Source organism: Astatotilapia calliptera, chromosome 9 (genome assembly GCF_964374335.1).
Source record: "Astatotilapia calliptera chromosome 9, fAstCal68.1, whole genome shotgun sequence".
NCBI lineage: Eukaryota > Metazoa > Chordata > Actinopteri > Cichliformes > Cichlidae > Astatotilapia > Astatotilapia calliptera.
The window spans coordinates 5,020,325-5,037,128 of NC_137430.1; the positions used below are offsets into that span (position 1 = coordinate 5,020,325).

General features: G+C 40.5%; 1 long non-coding RNA gene across 1 annotated transcript; it reads left to right on the forward strand.

The window, feature by feature from the left end:
• Positions 1–1,871: 1,871 nt before the first annotated feature.
• LOC145430889 (uncharacterized) lies at positions 1,872–15,460 on the forward strand. Its single transcript, XR_013911214.1, has 4 exons — positions 1,872–7,102; positions 10,244–10,661; positions 11,080–11,239; positions 15,256–15,460. It is a non-coding gene; the product is annotated as an uncharacterized LOC145430889 (long non-coding RNA).
• The last annotated feature ends 1,344 nt before the right edge of the window (positions 15,461–16,804 follow it).

Here is a 16,804-nt window from a genome sequence, read left to right on the forward strand (position 1 = left end):
GAACTATTTGAGGAAAAGAGCCAAAAGAAAAAAGCAAAACGCTTAGCAGAATGGCACCTTTTCAAGGCGTGGATGGTAGAAAACGATAAACGCATTGCCTGAGGCCCTACAATATGCTGAGCATGCAGTCAAAATTCAAAAACAAAAAGAAAAAACAGAAGGAGTTTTCATGATTGATCCAGAGACAGGCTTTATAGCCTTCTCAGGACAGCAACACACGGCAGGTTTTAAGCAAAGTAGGGGAAAGCAAAAAGCAGGACAAAGAAGAGATAGAAGAGATATGAGATGTTATAACTGTGGTAAAATCGGGCACTTTGCTCGAAACTGTAGAAATGTAAGCCAAGAACAGGAAGGTGGAGATGACAGGCGCAGACGCCGTGATGAATGACTAGCACAAGAAAAGGGAAGTGAAACAAGTGAAGGGGAAGTTTACAACATTGAACAACTGCTGCTAGGATCAGAAGCAAAGCCCACCGTTATAGTGCACGTTAACGGGGTCCCAATAAAATTCCTTTGCGACACAGGTGCTTGTAAAACTGTCCTAACAGTAGAAGTCCCAAATTTAACCTTTTCAAAAGATACCTTAATCGTGAAATCAGCCTCAGGACATGTGACAAAACAGCATCTAACCGACCCCCTTTTTATGTCACATAGAGATAGTGGCCGTGCCTGCAAAAATCAGTGCATCTATGATCCATCTTGTCCACTAAATTTGTTAGGAAGAGATGCTTTAACAAAATTAAAAATAGGAGTTTTTCCTGAAGAAAGTGGCATGAAAGCCAGACTCCTACTCTCTGAAAGTCAGAGCCAAACTGAAGACATTTTTGTTTGTGAAGGTTTAGGTGAGCCAAATTATTACTGGGCCTTAGATTTACCAAAACTTGAACCATTAGAGGCCAAAGCTAATATGTACTTACCTGAGCACTCACATAGACAGGACCCAGCAAAATATCACAACACCTTGTGGTATAAATATGTCCCAGGTCCAGACAAAATTTATGATCAACAAGTGCACAGACTAGGACCGCAAAAACTAGTCCTACAACACCTGTATGTGACACAGAGTGGTAATGCAGTATGCTCAGTGTTACAGACAGATGCAGTGCAGCGCTTAAATAAGATGTGCAACCCTCATGTATCTGTTGCACGCAACGACCAAACGCCTTGGTCTGAGTTAGGCACAGTGCTGAGAAATGTAGAAATGGACAGATATGACAAAATAGAGTGTGAGGACTGGCAAAAAGGCCGTAGAACTGGGTGCATGAGGCTAACGCTGTGTTGGCCGGTGACAGCCACACCAGCCACACATTTAGCCACAACAGAGCAAGATGAATGACAAGTATTAACAATTGAAGCACATCCAGAACTAGAGAAGCTGCCACAAACATTATGGTCTCAAGGACCCACGGATGTAGGCCTAATAAAAGGAGCAGATCCAGTAGTGGTGAAAACTACAACCTCATATAGGCCTGTAAAACCACAATATCCCTTGAGTGCAGAGGCAAAAGAAGGTATCAGACCAGTCATAGCAGAGATGCAAAAAGCAGGTATTCTCGTGAAAACTAATGAAGCCACGTGTAATACACCAATTTTTCCAGTAAAAAAGGCTAATACAGGAAAATATCGCTTAGTTCATGATCTAAGAGCAATAAATGAGGTAACAGAGCAAATACCTCCAGTGGTTGCAAATCCACACACAATTCTAAATCAAGTAACACCAAAAGAACGGTGGTTCTCTGTAATAGACTTGTCCAATGCCTTCTTCTCCGTACCTCTGCACCCTGACTCACAGAAGTTATTCGGATTCACTTTTGACAATCAAAAGTATACTTATACAAGGTTGCCTCAGGGATTCCAGAATAGCCCAACTCTGTATGCAGAGGCTTTGAGAAAATCAATGTCATCTTGTACGCTCCCTGCCCCAGGGCAGTTCTTGTTGTATGTAGATGATATATTGATCACAGGCCATACAAAAGATGAGTGCAAAGAAAACACATTAACAGTTTTGCAACATCTCGCAGAGCAAGGCCATAAAGTGTCACAGCATAAACTGCAATTGTGGAGCCAGGAAGTAACATACCTTGGCCACAAATTGACAGGACAAGGCAGGCAGCTGTTAGAGAGCAGAAAGATAGCAGTCCAAAATGCCCCAAAACCAGTAACTAAACAACAAATGATGAGTTTTTTAGGACTGTGCAATTTCTGTAGATGCTGGATTCCAGAATACGCATTACTAGCTCAACCACTACAGAACCTCATTTATGGTAAAGATCTAGCATTAAAAGACAAAGTACAATGGACTCCAGAAGCAGAAAAAGCTTTCGTTGATTTGAAAATAGCACTGCAGACATGTACCGTCTTAGCATTACCAGACTATGGAAAACCTTTCGTTCTCCATGTTGATGGTGCAGGAGGGTATATGAAAGCAGTCTTAACTCAAGCTTTTGGAGAAAAACAACGTCCATTAGCTTTCTACTCATGCAAACTTGACTCTGTAGCTGCTGGATTACCTACCTGTGTTCAGGCATGCGCAGCAGCAGCAGAGGCAGTTAAAAAATGTGCAGACATTGTTCTAGGACATAAATTGATCATCAAAGTCCCACATGCAGTGACCTCTATTTTGCTCCAAGCGAACCTCTCTTTCCTCACGCATGCAAGACAACTTTCTTATGTGGGGATTCTACTTACACAATCACACATAAAAATAGAGAAGTGTGGCCAGCTAAACCCAAGTACACTTTTGCCGACTTCTCTGGACGGAGAACAACACTGTTGCATTCAAAAATTAGAGGAAGATACAAAACCTCGCACTGATATATACAGCTCCCCCCAGAGCAGTTTCAGTAATGTTTTTGTGGACGGCTCAGCGTCAAAAGACATTCACGGTAGAAATTGTGTGGGTTATGCGGTCACAACTGTTGATAAAGTGATAGAAGCAAAAGCTCTCAGCTCCTCAAACTCTGCTCAAAGCGCAGAACTAACCGCAGTCATCAGAGCATGTACTTTATATAAGGGTCAAAGTGTTAATGTTTACACAGACAGTCAATATGTCTATTCAGCAGTTCATCATTTCGCTAAAATATGGCATAACAGAGGAATGACAACTTCCTCAGGCAACACAGTTCAACATGCAAACCTTCTAAAAAAGCTATTAGAAGTAATAACGTTGCCAAAAGAATTAGCACTATGCAAATGTGCAGCTCATCAAAAGGATGACACAGAAATTACGAGAGGAAATAACTTTGCTAACAAAGCAGCAAAAGCAGCTGCAGAAAAACAAATTGATGTTTTAACAACAGAAACCATAGATCTAATACCTTTAGAAATACTAGCAGATGCACAGAAAACAGCATCGCTGAGTGAACAAAAATCTTGGGTGAAAGATGGAGCAGAATTAAAAGACAACCTCATGATGTGTAATGGCAAACCAGTGCTTCCAAAATCTTTGCATAGAACTGCTGCTTTAGTGACACATGGGAAAACTCATGTGTCATCAGGAGGGATGATTAATATTCTTAATAAACAATTCTATACAAAAAATTTTGAAAGTTCAGCACAAGAGTTTATCAGAACATGTATGATTTGCCAAAGACACAACGCACAGGGAAATCTACGTCCAAAGCGAGGGCATTTCCCTATACCACCGCATCCATTTCACACTGTCCACATGGATTTCATAGAATTAAATGAATCACAATCCTCCAAATATGCACTTGTGATAATTGATGTATTTTCCAAGTGGCCAGAAATATACCCAGTGAAAAAAGCAGATGCAATATCAGTAGCAAAATGTCTATGTAATCATTTTATTCCAACGTACGGTATTCCATCTCTGATAAGATCAGACAATGGCACACATTTTGTAAATGAAGTAATAAGTAAAGTTTCTGAAGCTTTAGGCTTCAGCATAAAACATCACTGTTCTTATCATCCACAAAGTGCAGGATTAGTCGAGAGAACTAACGGCACAATTAAACAAAGGTTGAGGAAATGTATGGAAGAGACTAAAAAACCTTGGCCTGAATGTCTAAGCTTGGTTAAATTATGGATGAGAATAACTCAAGGAACAGGTGGTCTAACGCCATTTGAAATCGTACATGGCAGACATTTTCCACTCCCCATAATGAGTGAGCCAATTAATAAATCTATTGCAGAAACAACAATGGCAGAATGGATGACAAAACTATTTGAGAATAAAGAAGTGAGATTAAGCAATCAACTGCCGAGTGACTTTTCTTCAGTTTCTTGCAGGTTGAACCCCGGTGATTGGATTCTGATTAAAGTCCTCCAGCGGAAAAACTGGAGTGCTCCAAAGTGGGAAGGTCCCTTCCAGGTGCTACTTACCACACCCACAGCGTGTAAGATAGCCGAACGAGTTTCGTGGATTCATCAATCCCACGTGAAGAAAGTGTTTGCACCACAATAAGACGCCGGTTCCCCTGACTCTTACGTGAACCCCTGCTGGAGGACAGGGCTGAACGGGTTTCCCGCCCTGTGCTTCCTCGGCAGTGCTACTCACGTGGGAGCTCGGGTGTGCCTGGTCGCCCTGAAGATCAGACTGACCTATCCCACCGAAGAGCAGAACCAATAATAACACCAGGGACGCCTGAATAAAATCTCAACAAGATGACTGAGGAAAACAACCTGATAAATCCAGAAGAAGAACCAGCTTCAGAATCAATGCTAGCACCAGTTCCAGCCCCAAAGCTGTTGTGCATGGGCGCTTGTGACATCAAACGAAAACTACTCATGTGCTACATATTCTGTCTAATGGCTATCCTCCTGATGACGACACTCTTTTGGTTGATGCCCAGTGGAACCCACAAGACAGTACCAATTATTCTCCGACCTAAGAGGTGGACCCACGACAACTCGCACATGAAGGAGATAGACAAAGAACACAACCACCCGTGGCTGAACAATGCATGGTACCGGTATGTCCATGACAGAGTGCACAGAGAAGACAATGCCGCAAACTGCTATGTCTGCTCACATATGCCCACGACAGCACTCCATGCCACAGTGTATGGAAAACCCCCAACCAAGGCTGAAGCACTCTGCATATATGACAAAGCCATTACCGGGACCTGCTCAACACCAGGAAAACCTGTGATGGTGATAGGTGGATCCATAAAGGACCAAAACAGCAACACATGCCACAACACTACACAATATATAGTCCCACAGAGTGTAAAGTCTTTAATCTACAACATAACAAACTGCACCCACCAGTACCCAAATATAAACTACACCTGCAATGAAGCCTACTGGGTGCATATAAACGTCAGCCATAGAAAACTGAAATCATTCTCAGTTGTTTTGCCACCTGACATACAACACCCAGTGTGCTTTAACTTCACAGGAGCAACCGGACAAACAGGTACGCCCCAGGGTCTGAAGAAATTAGGACAAAACCGAAACTGCTCCATGATCCTGGCGGCACCAGATTGGGATGGCATCGGCTCATCAACAGGTACATACTGGGTACAGGGCGCAGCTTGGGCGTGTGGCCTGAAAGTCTATTTCATGCTGCCACCAAACAGCACCGGACTCTGTGCCCCTGTTCTGGTATCTGACCACACCTTTAAGATGTCAGTGAACAGCAACACCAGAGCTAAACGTAACACAGGCCTCAAGCCCCATGATCCATATCTTGGTTCTGATGTACCAGATGACTTCAAACTCTGGACCAAGAGCCAGAAGGTAATACACGCTTTGTTTCCATGGATAGGAGTAGGGAAACACGCACTACAGATAGAAACCCTGGACTATCGTTTTGGATTATTTTTAAATGCTTCAACCCGCATTAATCAAGGACAGAATGAAGAAATTGATGCAATTCGCATCACTGTCATGCAGCACCGAGTGGCTTTAGACATCATTCTCGCAGAGAAAGGTGGTCTCTGCGTATTGTTTAACACTACATGTTGTACCTACATACCTGATAACATCCATTCATTAAACATGACAAATGCTTTGAATGTTTTGAAACAACTGAGAGACGCTCAGCAGCAGGACTACGTTACCGATACTCAAGGTTGGTGGGACTGGCTGCTGAGCGGCTCTTGGAAATCTCTACTGATTAAAGGCCTGTTGGCCCTTTTCAGTGTGATGTTACTATTTTGCCTTTTCATTGCTTGTATTATCCCATGTCTGAGAAGCATAATGACAAACATGTTCAAGCGTATGTTAGGAAACCATGTCTTGGCTCAGTCAGTTATGGAGGATCCCTATCGTCAGTATGATATGCTGAGTGTGGGAGAGAGAGAAGAAAATCTCTATGACAATCTTGACAAGCTTGTTGTTTAATTATTTCACTGAATGACGTGCAAGTTGAAAATGTGACTAACAAGTGACTATGCATTGAGTAAAACATGTGAAATATATTAACATCAGGAGGGAATGTTAAGAGAATTTTTATTTTAGTTAAATCATTAAAGTATAATCAAGTAGAAACAAGTATGCCTTATAATCAAGTGTTTATATATTTTCACACGGTAAAGCTTACTGTTGAAAAGAACACAATGTATTCCTTGCTTAAGTGTGTGGGATGTTTGACAAAGACAGGATATATACATGCATTCTTTACTTCAGTGTCTGCGATGTCAGATAAGCATGAATACTGCTGTGTCGTTGTTTTTCAGTTTGTGTGCAGAAGTTAGATAGCTAAGACAATGCCTGAGCTCTCCCCTCTTCAGTTGAAAGAGGAAGTACTATGTAACCCATTTTGCCTTATAAATAAAGCGAGTAAACGGTGCTCGGTGTGTTAGTCTGCTCAGAGACTCTCACCCGTGCGCACGTCTTTGAAACTCTGAGTCGGTCTGTCAGTGTCTCATTTCTCTCTTACTGTGTTTGAACAAATTGTCAACCCCTTGACAGACTTAAAATTGTAAGACGCTTAATAAAATAAAACAAATGGTTTTACATTTGAGTGGGAAAAAAATTTCACTCCATGTAAGAGTGCTTTTCGAAATCTCGCGTTATTTCGCCCCCCATTCTGGAACATTCTTCATTTCGCGCCCTTGGACAAAGCTGACAGTTAAGCTGGCAATTTTTGGATTAAGTTCATCTTTGAGCTACGGACTTATTTTCTGCACTAACGGTAAGAACTTTTTGACTTAATTTGAATCCCTAAGTATAAATGAAATGTTTACAAAGTTATGATGCTGCAAAGTAATGTATGGCACAAGTGCTGGCGAACTTTTTCCTAGCACTCACGCAAGGCTAAGCTAGTTTAAATTTTTAGGTAATGTTGGATTTAGCCAATTTTCACAGTTTGAAAGCATTGTCTGGTGTCCTGTATACTGCTTAACTAGCACCAAAATTAATGACTGCATGTACTTAACATCAAGTTGTACTTAAACATTATCTTGGTTTTTCTCTATGATTAGTATTAATAAAGGACTGTATTAGACCAATTTAACAAAGTTCTAGTTTTTTAGGAGGAATATGGGAGGGTATTTTCACTATCAGAGCAACCAAAATTGCTTTGGTGTTGTCTTTATTAGCTTCATTCCTCAGGGCTAAGTGAGGAGGGTAGGCCATGGCCATGAGCAACTAGTCCCCAGCTTTTGCCCCTGTGTCAGGAGCATGCACAGCAGTCAGAGAGGCAGATCAGTGAGCACTCTATTTCTGTAGAAGACATAATCATCATTTTTCTTGCCATTGTTCTCATTTTTCCAGAAAAAGCAAAAAAGAAAATATAGGTATTCTTGATTTGTTTGGGTTTTTTTTTTTATACACACTTTAGTATGCAACTTTATATGTGTAGTTGTTTTAGTGAGAACTTCATCAGAAATACTGTACTGACTCAAGAATCTGCCTCTTACTGTTGTGCAAGCTCTGTACATGAGGGAAACTGATTATTTAAGCAGAACTGGTCGGTCTTGTTAGGGCCACAGTGCCAACTCCTTTTACTATGATTGCTGTGGCCCTCCTTTTTTCCTTTTTGTAATGTATATTTGGCTAGAATCTACACATTTATTTATTTATAAAAAAGAAAAGCAATTGCTCTTTGGATGTGGTCCTAAAGATCTGTGATCTTTAAGTGTTTGTCTGATGCCTTATTTGTGCATGCGCACTGTTATTTTAATTTGTTTCATTATGGCTTAAATTTGTTTGAATTTTGTGCATGCTCCTTTATCAGCCTTCCTGCATGGACAGCTTGTGTGGTTATTGGCCAGGAGGGTTTGCAATTATCTCAAAACTTGAGATGTTTGTTGTTTTGATTATGACTATGGCTACTTATAAATTGCATAGTCACACTATTACAATAATATGTTATTAATATCTGTATATTGGTTTGATTTTGCTGTTGGACAGTGGAGTGAATAGTAGCAAGGGTTATGTGTGATTTCTTTCTTTCTTTATTTTTACAGACTTTGACATAAGAAGCAGTGTATATTTCAAAATTCATTTCTATTTAAAATTTGATGCATGCCAGAAATATACTTGTAGGAATCTTTTTTTGAGTTTGTAACAATTAGAATTGTTACTTTATAAAGTGATGTCAGGGTCTTTTATTGTAATACAACAGCTTTTAAGGCTGGTGTAAGCATCACAGGAGATGTCTTTATGCCAAAGTAACTGAGGATAAAACACAGAAAAAAGGAGATTTTCCTGGAGTGGCTTTTTAAATCAGATAGCCTTAGAAATATTCTGCAGTTGAACAAAAACTGAAGAAAACCATGAATCAATATATGAACATTACCTGATGCTGCTGAAGTAAAGCAGAGCAAAGTTACAGAAATTTTTTTTAGAGGTTTTATTAGTGAACAAGGTGAGTTTTTTGCAATTTGGCATAATTTGGCACAAAAAACAACTGACAACAGCGCTAAGCACAACTGTACACTGATGTATAATAAGCAAGGGAATAATGTGGAAAACATATTTCAGATGGGGAAACTTTTCTTGAAGTATACTACGAGAGAGCTGTGCAAGAAGTATGATGTTTTGTTTTTTTTTGTTTGTTTTTTTTCAATCGTGGTGGAAACAAGACAGGAAGAGGGAATTAATGACAGTATTTATCAAATGTGAAGCATAGTTTGGATCTTCTTTTGCTGCTGGTTCAGTTAATTTTGAATTTTGATTGGAGAGTGATGAAACCTGGAGCTTCAGAATCTGTGAGCTGTCTTTCAGAAAGCAATGGAGCAATCTCAGAGGACAAAGAGCTCAGAAAGTTGTTGAACATTTTAGTTTCGTTTCACAGTAAAATGAGTCAGAGCATCATCAGGACTTAATATTGTACTCTGATTCTTTTGAGAATAAAACACTTGAGGAAGAGCACTACGATTGTGATGAACATGCTAAAGATTATGTTATCATGAAATTTCTGTTGACTAAAGGACTGATGAAACTTTGTGCTATGGCCAACAAAGAGCACCAGGTTGGGGTGTCACTTTGAACGAGCTGGGTGTGGGATATGGGGGTAATGCGCAAGCTTATTTATCTTTGGTTAAAAAGTCCCCGAAAATGCAGACAGTCTATGCAAATTCTAACTAATTTCAGCATTCATGGTTTCTGTCAGGCAATATCTTCCTTAAAGTTTTGCAAGGAAACCAAGGGCTCTCATTGAAATTAGCACGTAGAAAGCAACTGAATTGAGACAAGTTTTGCTTTACACAAGCCCAGTTCTACTGAATAATATACCAAGCCAAATGTATAGATACTTTATACTGTTATCTGTATCTACAAGAATTCTTCTAAGTCCTGATTTGTATATTGATAACTGACTGTGATTATGCAGAGGATGTTTTGAAGCAGTTTGTGAAAGATTTTGCTTTGATTTATGGTCTTGACTTTGTTGGTTATAATATACATTCTTTAATACACCTAGCTCAAGATGTACGGAAGTTTGGCCCTTTAGACAGCATTTCCTGCTTCCCATTAGAAACCTTCCTTGGTGGAATTTATTTGGATTCTGGAAGCAGATTGGGAAAGGGAAGCGGAAAAGGAGGTAATTATGTTGAAAACACCTTAAAAGCAAAAATTTATTATTGAGATTATAAGAAAAAAAAAAACCTGACAGTTTCTTTAGCAGACCCTTGCTCATCAGGTTCAGATATGATTTCAAAATAGCGCTTTATAACTTGTTGACTTTTAAAAATCTGTTTTAGACTTTTTTTTTGATGCCATTATATACATTAATGTTTTTAGTTTGTAGGACTAACCAGTACCCTAAATTATGTGTTTGGTTTATTATTTATTTGTGTGTGTATGTTTGTTGTATTTTGTTTGTTTTAAGGCCAGTGATCCCGTCGAGCTCTGATGAGGATTGGGACAACACTGCGGAACAGCCAGAGACCTCACCACCATCAGCAATGGAGAATAGACATTCAAGTGAAACTCACTTCCTGAACATCACTCATCCATTTGTTCAGCCGCTACAACCCTCAACTCCTTCACCTGTGGTTTCACAAACAGTTCCAAGACAACTTCTACAAGCCACCAATACGAGCATGTTTGTACATGTTCTAACCCTCCTGGAAGACATTAAGGACACTCAGAGGATCCACAGTCGAATGCTACAGTCTCTCCTTACACAACGTGATGGACCAGTTGCTGCAGTATTACCCGAGGGTGCTGTATTTCCCATCCGGACAGTAGCAGATGTGGCAGCACTGGAGCAAAAACTGGCAGACCCTGTCTTCCTAAAAGAAGTGGTAAATAATAATGATGTAATAACAATATTCAATGATTAATGCCTCAATCAGTCTGTGTTTCATGCTAGCAGTTATGATCAAGGAAAGTTGCTGTTTGTTCGAACATGGTCAGTGCAATGAAGGAGTGGGAGGAGAGCTGAACAAAAGTTGCTATTTTTGTTAATAAAATAACTTCTCCAAACATTACCTAGTTATAAGTTGTGCCATGCCAAACCCAAAACTTAAGAAATTACTTTTGGTGAATCATTTAGCTCTTTGCATTCACATCAGACAGTGTTTGACTTTGACACCTAACTCTTTCTCAGTCAATTAGCATCAATATTATAGAGCCTAATTACTGTGTAGCTGTGCTTGCTTTCTTTTAGGTGTGACTGATGGTACTACTGTCAGTAAAATTATTGTCCTTGCGTGTCCTAAGGTTGCTGTTGTGGCAGAGATCAGAGGGAGCACTGTTGATGAAGCCACAAGAAGAATGATGGCCTACATTATGGACAATGCTCTTTTTAGGCAATATAACTTCGTTGGGTGCCATGGAAAGCGGGAATTTCGAGGGCTTAAAGTTTTTGAAGTGCTATATGGTAAGTTCATTAGTTGTAAGATATTTTGTTGATGTTTGAATAACGGATGCTCACTACAGCTGCAGTCATTCAGAATCAACTTTTCTCTCCACCATTGTGAGCGGCTAGCTTCGCAATAACAGAAGTTTGACTTGATTGACGCGGGAATGTTCCCAGTTAGCCTAGCGGTCAGCAAGGAGGCTTCAGCGCTGCATTATGGGATCTGTAGTTTGTATATTATTAGCGCCTCATATCGCCGGGCCATGCATAACAATAATAGTACATCTATATAAAATGATCTTGCGGGCCGGATATAAATGTATGCCAGGCCGGATGTGGCCCGCAGGCCTTGACTTTGACACGTGGTTTAGATAGACTGTACAAATTGTGGAGATGAAACCATCAGCTCATGTTGTTCTGGAGGTTGGTGGCTGCTGGCAGGAATGACCACGTTTCTTTCTGGCTTGTAGCATACTTGAAGAAGTCTCTCACTAAACAGTTTTTTGGTTGCTCACAGAATGTGAATAAGCTCCATGAACTCCAGAGCCAGCCTCTATTTTTTCCAGTGTAATTAGTAACACACTGATTTATCTGATGGCCCTATTTTTGATTTACATGAAAATTATTGGCGCCCGCCTGGCACACACCTCAAGAAGTGGAATCTGTTTTCTCCTTGGTAGATGTAGCCCTTGTTAGGGCTGCTCGATTATGGCAAAAATGATAATCACGATTATTTTCAATGAAATTGAGATCACGATTATTTCACGATATTTATTTAACAATAACAATGCATTGAATAATTGCTTTAAAGATTGTCAAAAAATAATATAAAATAATGTGCAAATTCTGATAACCGTGCAAATATTTGCAATATAAAAAATAAATAAAAAAATGTAAACATTAATGTTTAGTGAACTTCAAACTACTGCATAATATTTATGCATACAAATAACCAAACATCAAGGCAAGCTGTGTAGCCACACAATGCACAAGTGCATCAAACTGACATTGAGGTATGTCAACTAAAATTGCTGCCTGTACAAAAATAAAATTAAACACTGAAAGTAGTACCTTTTATAAGAAATAAATAAAAACTAGTAGGCCCGAGTCCCATACAATCTCAAAATGGCTCAACAAAACATGGTTCCTGCAACCTTTCAAAGGTTTTTAGCCAAAAACACCAGCCTATTGACATGATCAGGCTTCAGGGATGCACGCAGGCAGTTGACAACATTTCCACCAGTACTAAAGACCCTTTCTGATGAGGCACTTGTGGCTGGGATGCAAAGATATTTCTTTGCCAGGATGGAGAGTCGTGGGAAGAGGTTCTGTGATAGCTTCCACCACCCCAGTGGGTCTTCCTCTGTGTCCAGGGTCCCTGCCTGGAGGTAGGCCTGAAGCTCAAAAGCTATGGCCCGGTCCAGTTGAAGAGCATGTTCTGCACCTGGAGCTGTGCTGTGAGGGGCCTTAAAGAAGCTGCTTAGGCCCTTTTTCCTCTTCTTTTGGTTTGATGCACCATCATCAGCAACCTCCGTGTTACCAACGGGTGTCCCCATCACTGCAGCCTCCTTTAATGGGACAAATATAAAATGACAGCAACACAGAATGAGGAACCAGTTTTATCTGTCTCGGGTTTGGCATTCTAAAATACAATCCTTAAATAATTACTATAAATAATGATAGATAGATGTTTAGTATCTTTATAAATACCATGACGGACTTCATTTCCATTGTCAGTCTGGCTTTTATTGTCTCTTGGCTGACCTCGCTTACATATCTCAGTTTGAACCTTGGGTCCAGGACAGTGGCCATGTCAAGCAACTCTTGTGTTGGTGAGTCACCATACTTTTCATTTAGGTACTCCAGTATTCTCCTCTTGATGCATTTTGAGAGGTCTGTGTCATCATCTTGCTCAGCCAAGATTGAGTTGTTAAATAGGTGGAGTGTTGGTTTTATTAAAGACACACTCACATATTTCTCTCCAGAAAGTGCATCAGTGAATTCAACCAGAGGTCCCAAGGTCTTGTTGATGGCCTCAAGGACATCAATGTCCTGCCATGAGGGGATGAGGTGCTTGGTTCCTTTGTCTTGGGTGAGGACATGGGCAATGGCCTTCTGCTGCTCAAGGACTCTGGAAACCATGGCCTGCCTAGATCCCCATCTGGTTGGACATTCAGTCTTTAAGGAGTGGTCTGGCAGTTTGAGGTCTATCTGTGCCTTTTTCAGCTCTCTCTTTTTTTTCCAACTGAATGAAAAGGTGCTGACCACTTTTTTGCAGACCCCCACTGCACGCTCAATCCTGTGATCTTTCATGGCTCTTTCTATAAAAACATAAAAAATATAAACAAGCATTATCAGGATGATGATTGTCATTTCCTTGAGTGTGAATGAATAAGAAAAAGTGATGGTAGCTTATTTATGTGTTTGTATAATTCATAGAAAATGTGTATGACTGTGAGAATGAATAAAAGTATCTCTGAATTTAAATTGTTTTTTATTTATTATATTCATTCGAACCATTATGTTGTATACTTCTTGAAAGAAAATCACATTATGCATCATATTCAGTAGGAATTAGGCCTACTCACCTATGGCCAAATGTAATCTGTGCCCAAAGCACTGGAGCCTCATCCAGCCATTCAGTTGTGCAGCCAGTATGACATTTGCAGCGTTGTCTGTGGTTATACAGACGAGTTTACGCTCCTCCAGATCCCACGTAGCCAGTGCTTGTTTCAGACCTGCAGCTATGTTCTGCCCTGTGTGGTCTTCTGGGAAAAATGATGTCTGGAGACATTTCGTTTTCATGTTGAAATCCATGTCAATGAAATGTACCGTGAGGCTCAAATACGGCTCCGTGGTGCGGCTTGACCACAAGTCCGTTGTGGTGGCAAAATATTGGGCTGTAGCCACTTCCTTTGCGACACCATCATGACACTCGTCATATAAAGCGGGAATCGCCACTCGACTAAAATAGTGACGAGATGGCAAGTTATACCGTTTGTCCAAAGTGTGGATTAGTTTCTTAAAGCCGGGGGTGTCCACTGTGTTAATTGAGCATTGGTCTTTGGCGAGGAAAAACGTTACCGCGTTTGTTATCTCCTTGTGTCTCTGGGAGCTGGTGGGATATTTAGTCGCGTTGTACATGGTAGCGTGAATGGAGGTCTGTGAGGATGAAGCATGTGTTGTTGAGGGTTTTTCTCTATGCTCCTTCATTGTTTGATCGTATGTCACTTTGTGAGCTGTCTTCAAATGATTGAATAAATTTGTAGTGTTGCCCTGTGATGCAGCTACAACACCGTAGCAAAGTTTACACACTATATCGACTTGATCCACGTCGGACTCCGCGAACCCATAATGTTTCCACACCACTGAAGTAGTTTTACCTCGCTTTTCAACCAACGGCATTCTTTCTTTAGCAGCCATTATCCTCTCCTCTCCAAATAACGTCTGCTTAGCTCTCCTCAGGTACTCTTAATTGATGTGACGCGTGTTCGAAACGCAGAGAGGTGCGCTCGATTTGCCACCTCGCGAGAGTAAAGCACGAGGGAGGGGCTAATAATCGGCTCAGTCATTTTTAATGATCGTTGAAAGCTCAGATCGTAATCGTGATTAAAATTCGATTAATTGAGCAGCCCTAGCCCTTGTTACATTTTACTATTTTGTTTTGTGTTCATTATGAGGTGCTGTACCATGCAAAAAACTGGTTAACCACTTGCCTGTTCTAAGCTCTGTGCCAATCACTGAGACAGCCCACAACACCAGTTATCATTGTAACTATGTCGACATCTTTTAAACATTTGTCTTAAATGTTTTAAGGTAAAATATTTCACATTAATTTAATTTTTGAGTGCGTACTTGGTAAATCATTTTGTAAATAGCTTTTCTGTTTCCATGAATACTCATGGTCTTCAAAGAGTTCAATGTAGGAGGTCAAACAACTTGAACAGCACAACCTCCAAAACAACTTCAGTACTATCGCAAATCTGATTTTGTTTGTGAAAATGCACTAATTTTTTATTTTATTTTATTTTTTTCAGGACCAATGGATTGGTGAATGAGTGAGAAGCTGTGGTTTGCTGCATTTGTTTTTCCTTTAAACTGTATAACATTTATTTGTTATTGTTTTGTGTATACTGTGGACATTTTTGTCAACATGTTCTCCAAACAAAAAATGTATTATATAAAAAAGCATACTGTTTTAAAATTTCATAGTAATCAGTATTAATAAAAAAGATAAACTGGCTTTGTTGTACAGGGGATTTAAATTATAGCTTACTTACATTATCCAAGATTCCATCTGGGCAAACACACTTGGGGCCACCATGGAAACTGAGGACAAAAATAGCTGGGTCTCAGGTTGGTAACCCAAGTGGGCCCCAAGTATCAGACCTGCTTCTATCCATCTGGGCCCCATACTCATTTATTGTCTGGGGCTGATTTGGGACCCATCATTAACCCATCTGGGAAAACACATTTGGGGCCATCATGGAAACTGAGGACAAAAGTAGCTGGGTGCCAGGTGGGTAACCCAAGTGGGCCCCAACCATCAGACCCGCTTCTACCCATCTGGGCCCCATACTCATTTGTTGGCTGGGCCTGATTTGGGGCCCATCCGGGTCCCATCAATAATCCATCTGGGCAAACACATTTGGGGCCACCATGGAAACTGAGGACAAAATTAGCTGGGTCCTAGGTGGGTAACCCAAGTGGGCCCCAAATATCAGATCTGCTTCTACCCATCTGGGCCCCACATATTTTTTTTGACTGGGCCTGATTTGGGGCTTATCTGGGACCCAGCATAAACCCATCTAGGAAAACACATTTGGGGCCACCATGGAAACTGAGGACAAAATTAGCTGGACCCCAGTTGGGTTTCCCAAGTGGGCCCCAAATATTAGCCCTGCTGCTCCCTATTTGGGCCCCACATATGTGTGTTGACTGGGTTCATTGTTTGATCGTATGTCACTTCGTGAGCGGTCTTCAAATAATTGAATAAATTTGTAGTGTTGCCCTGTGGTGCAGCTACAACACCATAGCAAAGTTTACACACTATATCGACTTGATCCACGTCAGACTCCTCGAACCCATAATGTTTCCACACCACTGAAGTAGTTTTACCTCGCTTTTCAACCAACGGCATTCTTTCTTTAGCAGCCATTATCCTCTCCTCTCCAAATAACGTCTGCTTAGCTTTCCTCAGGTACTCTTAATTGATGTGACGCGTGTTCGAAACGCAGAGAGGTGCGCTCGATTTGCCACCTCGCGAGAGTAAAGCACGAGGGAGGTGCTAATAATCGGCTCAGTCATTTTTAATGATCGTTGAAAGCCCAGATCGTAATCGTGATTAAAATTCGATTAATTGAGCAGCCCTAGTGGAAAGCCGTGCACAAATTTAAGTATCCACTGACAGCAATATTACGTCATTCCAAAAATAAAAACAACATGTTAAAAAAAGAGACTTTTCCATTTGATTACATTTTGTATGATGGATTATGCAGGAAAAAGTAGAATTGGGCTGAAAGATCTATCACTTTATCACCTCTTCAGGTTGTAAATTGTGTTGTAAATTGTGTTTTTAAAAAGTAA